This window comes from Apodemus sylvaticus, chromosome 20 (genome assembly GCF_947179515.1).
Source record: "Apodemus sylvaticus chromosome 20, mApoSyl1.1, whole genome shotgun sequence".
Classification (NCBI taxonomy): Eukaryota; Metazoa; Chordata; class Mammalia; order Rodentia; family Muridae; genus Apodemus; species Apodemus sylvaticus.
In genome coordinates, this window is record NC_067491.1 from 65,064,711 (window position 1) to 65,072,660 (window position 7,950).

Genomic DNA, 7,950 nt, shown 5'->3' on the forward strand with positions numbered 1-7,950 from the left:
TCACATCCTCACCAATGTCGGTTGTCACCTTAATTTTTGAACTTAGCCATTGTGGTTGGTATAAGGTGCAATATCAGGGTTGTTTTGATTTGCATTTCTCTGATGACTAAGAATCCTGAACTTTTATTTAGGTGCTTCTCAGCCATTCAAGATTCCGATTTTGTGAATTATCTTGTGTTAGTGTCAATACCCATTTCTTGATATGATTGTTTGGTTTCTTGGTGGTTAGCTTCTTAATTTCTTTATATATTTTATATATTAGCCTTCTACAGAATGAGGGAATAGTGAAGACTTTTTTTCCAATCTGTAGTTTTCATATTTGTGCTCTTGACTATGCCCTTTGCCTTACAGAAACGTTCCAATTTCATGAGACCCCACTTAACAATTCTTGATCTTTTTGCTTGAGCAGTTGGAATTCTTTCTTAAGAAATATACCCCTGTGCAGGTGAATTAAAGGTTCTTTCCCAATTTTCCTTTTATTTGAATACATGTATCCAGTTTTATGTTGAGGGGTGTGATCCACTTGGGCTTAAGATTTGTCTAAAATAACAAATATGGGATTATATTCATTTTTCTAATACAGATTGCCTGTTAGGCCAGCACACTTTATTGAAGATGCATGCTGTTTTCCACTGTATATTTTTGGCTTCATTGTCAAAGATCAAGGATGTGGTTTTATTTCTGGATCTTCTATTCTAGACCGTTAACCAACCTGACTGTCTCTGTACAAATACCATGCAGTTTTTATCCCCATTTCTCTGTTGTATAGCTTGAGATCAGGGATTCTGATGCCTCCTGAAGTATTTATATTGTTAAGACTTGTTTTTGCTTTTCTTTTTTTCCAGATGAATTTGAGAATTTCACTTTCTATGTCTATGAAGAAATGTGTTGTGTTTTGATGTGGAATGCATTGAATCTATAGATTGCCTTTGCTAGGACGGCCATTTTTAATATGTTAATTTTATCAATCCATGAATATGGGAGATTGCTCCATTTTCTGAGGTCTACTTTTATTACTTTCTTGAGAGACTTGTAGTTATTCTCATACAGCTCTTTCATTTTTTTTTTGTTTTATTTACCCCAAGATCTTTTGTATTGTTTGTGGTTATTATGAAAAGAGTTGTTTCCCTAATTTCTTTGCCTGCCTGTTTTTCATTTGTATAAAGAAAGGCTTCGGATTTATTTGAATTAATTTTATATCCAGTTACTTTGCTGAAGTTGTTTTCAGCTGGAGAATTTCTCTTGCAAAATGTTTGTGGTCGCTTATGTATACTATCTTATCTGCAAATAGTGATAACTTTATTTATTCTTTCCCAGTTTATATCTACTTGAACTCTTTTTGTTGTCTCCTTGTTCTAGCTAGCACTTCAATTACTATATTGAATAGATATGTGAGAGTGGGCATCGTTATATTGGCCCTGACTTTAGTGGGATTGTTTCAGTTATGTCTCCATTTATTTTGATATTAGCTATTGGTTTGTAGTAACTTGCTTTTATTATGTGGAGGTATGGCTCTTGAATTCTTAATCTCTCCAATATGTTTAACCATGAATGGGTGTTGTATTTTCTCAAATGGTTTTTCTTCTTCTAAAAAGATGATCATGTGATTTTTTCCTTTGATATTGTGTACATAGTGGATTACATTAATGGATTTTCATATATTAAACAAGCCTTGCATCCCTGGGTGGAATCCTACTTCACTGTGGTTAATGATAGTTTTTAAATGTTCTTGGATTTGTCAGGAATTTTATTTAGTATTTGTGTATTGATATACATAAAGGCGATTGGTCTGAAGTTTTCTTATTTGTTTGGGTCCTTGTTTGGTTTAGTTATTAGAATAATTGTGACTTCATAGAATGAGTTAGAGAGTGTCCGTTTCTTTTTATGGAATAGCTTGAGAAAAAATCTTGTTTAACACTCTGGAAGAATTCTGCACTAAATCTATCTGGCTCTGGGCATTTTATGTTTCTGAGGTTTTTAATGGCTTCTATTTTTTGGGTGATATGGGCCTGTTTAGGCTGTTTACCTGCTCTTAATTCAATTTGGTGTTTACTATTTGTCTAGAAAGTCATCCATTTCATCTAGGTTTTGAAGTGTTGTTGAATATAAGCTTTTGTAGTAGAATATGATGAATTTTTGAATTTCCTCCTCTTTTGTTGTTATGTCTTCCTTTTCATTTTTGATTTTGATAATCTGGATACTTCTTCTCAGCCCTTTAGTTAGTGTGGGTATGGATTTATGCATCTTGTTGAATCTCTCAATGAACCAGCTTCTAGTTTTGATGATTCTTTGTATTATTTTCTTTGTGTCAATTTGGTTGATTTCACCCTGAGTTTCTCTGTTTCCTGCTTTCTACTCCTCTTGGGTAAGTTTGTTTCTTTCTGTTCTAGTCCTTTCAGATGTGATGTTAAGTTGTTAGTGTAAGATCTCTCCAGTTTTTTTTTTTTAACCTGGGCACTAAGTGCTATGGACTTTCCTCTTAGCCATGCTTTTCTTGTGTATCATAAGTTTATGTATGATGTGTCAATATTTTCATTAAATTTCAGGAAGTCTTTCATTTCTTTCTATATTTCTCCCTGACCAAGTAATCATTGAGTAAAGAGTTGTTTAGTTCACAGTCAAATATAGGACAGGTTGTCTTAGATTCGTTTTTAAAAAGAAGTCACATATAGCTGTTCTAGAATACTCCACACACTTAAGGAGCTAATAGAAAAAAAAATCAATGTAATAATAGCATGCATTCTTTTCTGGTAAAAGTCAAAGAAGACCAGCCTAGAAGAGAATTTGCTTTCAACCTCAAGGCTTTTTTACTTTCAGGCCCAATGGTATACATTTGATAGTGCAATAGTGACAGGAGAGTACAAGTCTACACACTATAACAAAGGAGATATGTCTTTTAGATCATGTGAGTAATCTAAAGGGTAGATTGAAAACAAGTACTAATGGAACAGTTCTCACACATGAGAAGACAGAGAACACAAATACAGAAAACTTCAAGGAAAGCAGCACTGTGGGTTGTGATCTCAGAAGAAGAGCTATGCTGTGTTATTCAATCATTAGAATAAGGCTTCTTTTTTTCCTCTTAGAAGGCTGGCTTTAAGAATTTCCACAGCTGATTCTAAATCCAGACCAGAAGTTGCTGATGTAGACAAGTCATGACCTCTCCCTGTCTCAGGGCTAAGTCAGCACAATAGAACATTCCTTTTAACCTTCAATTTTGTTTTATGTGCACCGATGCCTGTATACATCTGCTTATACACCGATGTCTTAGTGTATAAGACCAGAAAGAGCATTCCATCCCTTGGAACTGGGGTTACAGGACACAATTGGTTTACCAAATGTTTTCAGGGAATGAAGCTTATCTTCTCTCTAACAAACCTCAGTTTTCTTGACTAGTATGCTGCCTATCTAGCTGTGTTTTTATTGAAAATTGTTTGACCTTTTAATTAATGTATATTTTGTTATTACTTGTCCTCTCTCAATACCTATCCTGCTTCTTCCCTTCCAAGTCTTTCATTTTAAATATGTTTTTGAAAGTATGTGCAAATAAAAGAATAAAATATGCTGAGTCTATTTATCTTGGTTGTGTGTTTATGATCCAGAGATGAACACTTAGATGAACACTTGCATTGGATAAGAAATTTGAAAGCTCTCTCTGACTCAGGCTAATTCTCCCATTTGCAAGACACTTGCTGTGTTTCCACTTTTTTGGTCAACCCACATCCCTCTGGAATCTTAAACCTAATTAAATTATTTCGGAAGTTGCATTAGACATATTTTATCATTACAACATAAAAGTTACTAGTACAATGCCACAAATTCTTACACCTGCAAAAGATCTTTCATGTAACTTAAGAGAATTGTGAAATATAAAAAGGTTTCCTTACTGTTGCCTTTATGTGTCTTTTCTCAATACATGTTTACAAGTGAAAATAAAATTGATGGACATCAAAAAGTTTGAAATGATTCTTGACATTCATCACAGTGTTTTTAGAAAAATAGTCTTCAGTAAAACAATATGAGTGTGTTGCTTCAGATCTTGCCAAAGTCTTTGTACTCACAAATTATTTTTGGTATTCTTGAATGTCTTCAAAGAAAATTGTAATATAGTTACATAGGCTTTAGTAAATTGATTGCATACTAATGAGTTTACTCTTGAGTAAAGATACCAGAAAGTGGAAAACATTAACATATCATCTATGTTTATAGGGTTTATCTGAATTATGACTTTTTCTCATGATTTTTTCAAAGTATTTTTCTAAGACTACAATTTTATACATACAAAGGCTTTAACATATTGCTTATGCACAGCATTTCATTCCAGGATGTGTTTTATAAAATCATCAATAAATGAGTTGTAAAAATATTTTATAACATTTATTACATTTGTAAGATTTTTTGTCCATATGTATTCTGTTATATATTTGGTTTTTTGGATTTTGGATTTTTTCGAGACAGGGTTTCTCTGTATATCCCTGGCTGTCCTGGAACTCACTTTGTAGACCAGGCTGGCCTCGAACTCAGATTTGCCTGCCTCTGCCTCCCAAGTGCTGGGATTACAGACGTGCACCACCACTGCCTGGCCATCTGTTATATATTTGAACATGACTATAATATATAAATGTTGGAAACAAGCAAATAAAAATTGTCCTAAGGAATGCCTGATTGTTACCAACCTCCATTTAATCATTAGTTCATAACAAAATAAGGGCCAGGTGATAGCTGACCTGAGTAATTGATAATATCTACCAATAGATATTTATATTCAAGTTTTGTTCCCCAGAACATGAAATCTGATCATTACAATAATTTCTGTTACTCCTGTTTTATTCCTCAAAATATGATGTCTGTTCCTAACCACAGAACACATGGCTATGATAGACTAGAAAAAACTACATTCTGTATCAGTTGACATAGACTAACAATAGCAAACAATAGTGATTGAGAGGAAATGGAGATGAAACTTGGCACTGGTGTTTGTGGTTTTCAAGAGTGGAAACTCTATAACTTTCTGGCTCAGTGCGAGTAGGGGTGAAATATTTCAGATAAGCTTTGGAGTGTATTTTTCTGGTCCTAATTTATCAGTGCTTACTTGATTAAAATAATTTCTTATCCTTTGCCTTTTCCTGGTGTTTGAGTTGTGTTGAACCTCAGTGGACCCCAAAGGCTTTATCACACTGCTGTAATTTATGCAATTTCCCTCCATCATGCATACTTTCATAATGATAAAGATTACAGATGTATACAAAGGTTTCACTGTACTAAATCAAGTCATAATATTTCTCCACAGTACTAATTCTTACATAATGAAGAAGACTGAAGAATTGTGTAAAATCTTCACGACCCTAAAATCACTCATTGTATTTATAAATTAGATTTGTCCATGACTAAGAATTGATGAAATAATCAATACAACTTTTACAAAACCAAACACTTAATTGGGGCTGTCTTACAGTTTCAGAAGTCTAGTACATTTTCCTCCTAGCAGGAAAAACGGCGAGCATGTAGGCAAACATAATGCTGGAGAAGGATATGAGAGTTCTGCATCTTGATTCAACGAAAGTTAGGAAGAGTCATCTTCCAGGGTGCTAATTGGGTTTCTTCAACACTTAGAGGAACCCAAAGCCCACCCCAAAAGTGATAAATATTCTGCAAAAAGCCACACCGCCTAATAGTACCACTAATTTCCACAAATAAATCCTAACAACCACATTCTACTACGTGGCCCCATATGATTGTTCAAACACAAGAGTGTATGGAGACCATATTTAAACAAAGCATAATACAAAACACATGAGCTCTAACTTCAAAAGGTACCATTATCTGTAGAAATCTCAGAAACCTAAAAGTACAAAGGTCAAAGATTCTTCTGTGATTAATCCTATCATGCAAGAGTAATCCCTGTACTTTCAAAAACAAAAAAGCACATCATATACCTTGAAATTCATAGGATATACTTCATCATTCCTAAAGATAATCGTGAGGAAAAACTGGACCTAAAGGAGACCAAAGACAGCTGAGCAATCTCCAAACTCTGCATCTTCATGTCTGGTATCAAAGTGTTCTTCAGATCTCCAACTCTTTTCTGCTTTGTTTACTGGAGTACAATTTGTTCCCTTTGATTGTTTTTATTTCATTCCCGAGCTGTATCATACAGTTCTAACATCTCAAAATCTTGAGGTCTCCAAGATAACTTCAATATAACAGTTTCTTTTTTCAATGTCCTTGATCCACACACGATCTTCACTCTTCTTCCAAAGAGATTGTCATCTGTATCAATTTAAGCTCTGGTTGACTCCACTTTACTGCTAGTGCTGCTCTTGCTATTCATCCCATGGTACCTGCATCAAGATGTTGGGTTCTGCTGCAAGTACGCTTGAACTACAGCACCCCCCCCTTATGCTTATTCAATTGTGCCAAGACTTATCTGCTATTCACGACAACTACAAGCACTAGAAATCAGTACCACATGGGTTATTATGACACATGGCCAAGTCCAACTGCACAACTATATCAAACCTGGGCTATCTATGGAACACTGATTCTTTGTCATTTAGAAAACACTACACAGAAGATTTTATCTCGGTGATGCTGATTTCTATTCCATCACTTCTAATTCTTGAACTATAGCCATCCAGCAGTAATTGTCTCACTAGTCCCTTCTATTCTTGCCTCTAAATCCAGAGCCACATAGACAAAGCTGCTGAGTTCTGCTGCTTTACAGGGCTGAAACATGGCCCCTTCCACTACATTATCACCCACTTTCTGTTTTTCAAAATTTTCACTGTCTAAGCTTGATGGTCCTGGAACTTGATCAGTAGATTAACCTTGCTTGAACTCAGATATATGCGTGCTTGTCTTTGGAATTGTGGAATTAAAAAACATATAACACCATGTTTGGATCTAATCTTTAATTTTAGATCTTAAATTGAAAAACGAGAATAGAAATCAAGAGCCATCCCTTCTAAGTTTGACACATACTTTTATCTTCATATCTCCACATGAAAACAATAACTAGGTAATAATAATTCCTAATCTGATACAGTTCACATTCATACAGCTGCAAATCCATATATTTAACTGGGTGGAATCTTGCCTTAATCCAACCATTCCTTCAAAACCATTGAATATCATGGGATTTAACTTCATTCAGCTTACTGATGAGGCTTTGCATTTTGAACCTTACATTTTGTTTTTCCTTTCTTAGTTTTCTATTCTTGTTGAAAATTGTCAGGACAAAATTTATGTGGGAAGTTGGAGACATAATTGTCAATCCAAATAATGTAAATCTCTTTACCTAAACCTCAAGGAGACTAATATACAAGGGTAAAATTCAGCAACATTCTTTTCTAAAACATCATAAGAACCATCTCCAGAATACAAATAATCCCAAGCACCCATGCCAATCATATTCCTACTGTGATGGCCTCATAACTGCTACTTATTTCATTATTATATTCATTAGGTTTCTCTCCAGCAGAGAAACTTTGGAGACTTCTCACTTGTTAATAGACTTTACCACATTGATTAATTAGATTTCTCTCTAGAATGTGTTCTTTTATGTCTTTGGAGATAACTGTGAAAGGAAAAGGCTTTACCACATTGATATCATTCATAAGGTTTCTCTCCAGTGTGTGTCATTTTATGTGTTTGGAGATAACTTGGTCTTGAAAAGGCTTTACCACATTGATTACATTCATAATGCTTCTATCCAGTATGTTTCAGTTATGTCTTTGGAGATGATTTGGTATTGAAAAGGCTTTACCACATTGATTACATTCATAAGATTTCTCTCCAGTATGTGTTCTTTTATGATATTGGAAAGTACAATGCTGTGCAAAGGCTTTACAACACTAATTACATTCAAAAGATTTCTCTCCAGTATTTGTCATTTTATGTCTTTGGAAACTAGTGTACTGTGCAAAGGCTTTACCACATTAATTGCATTCA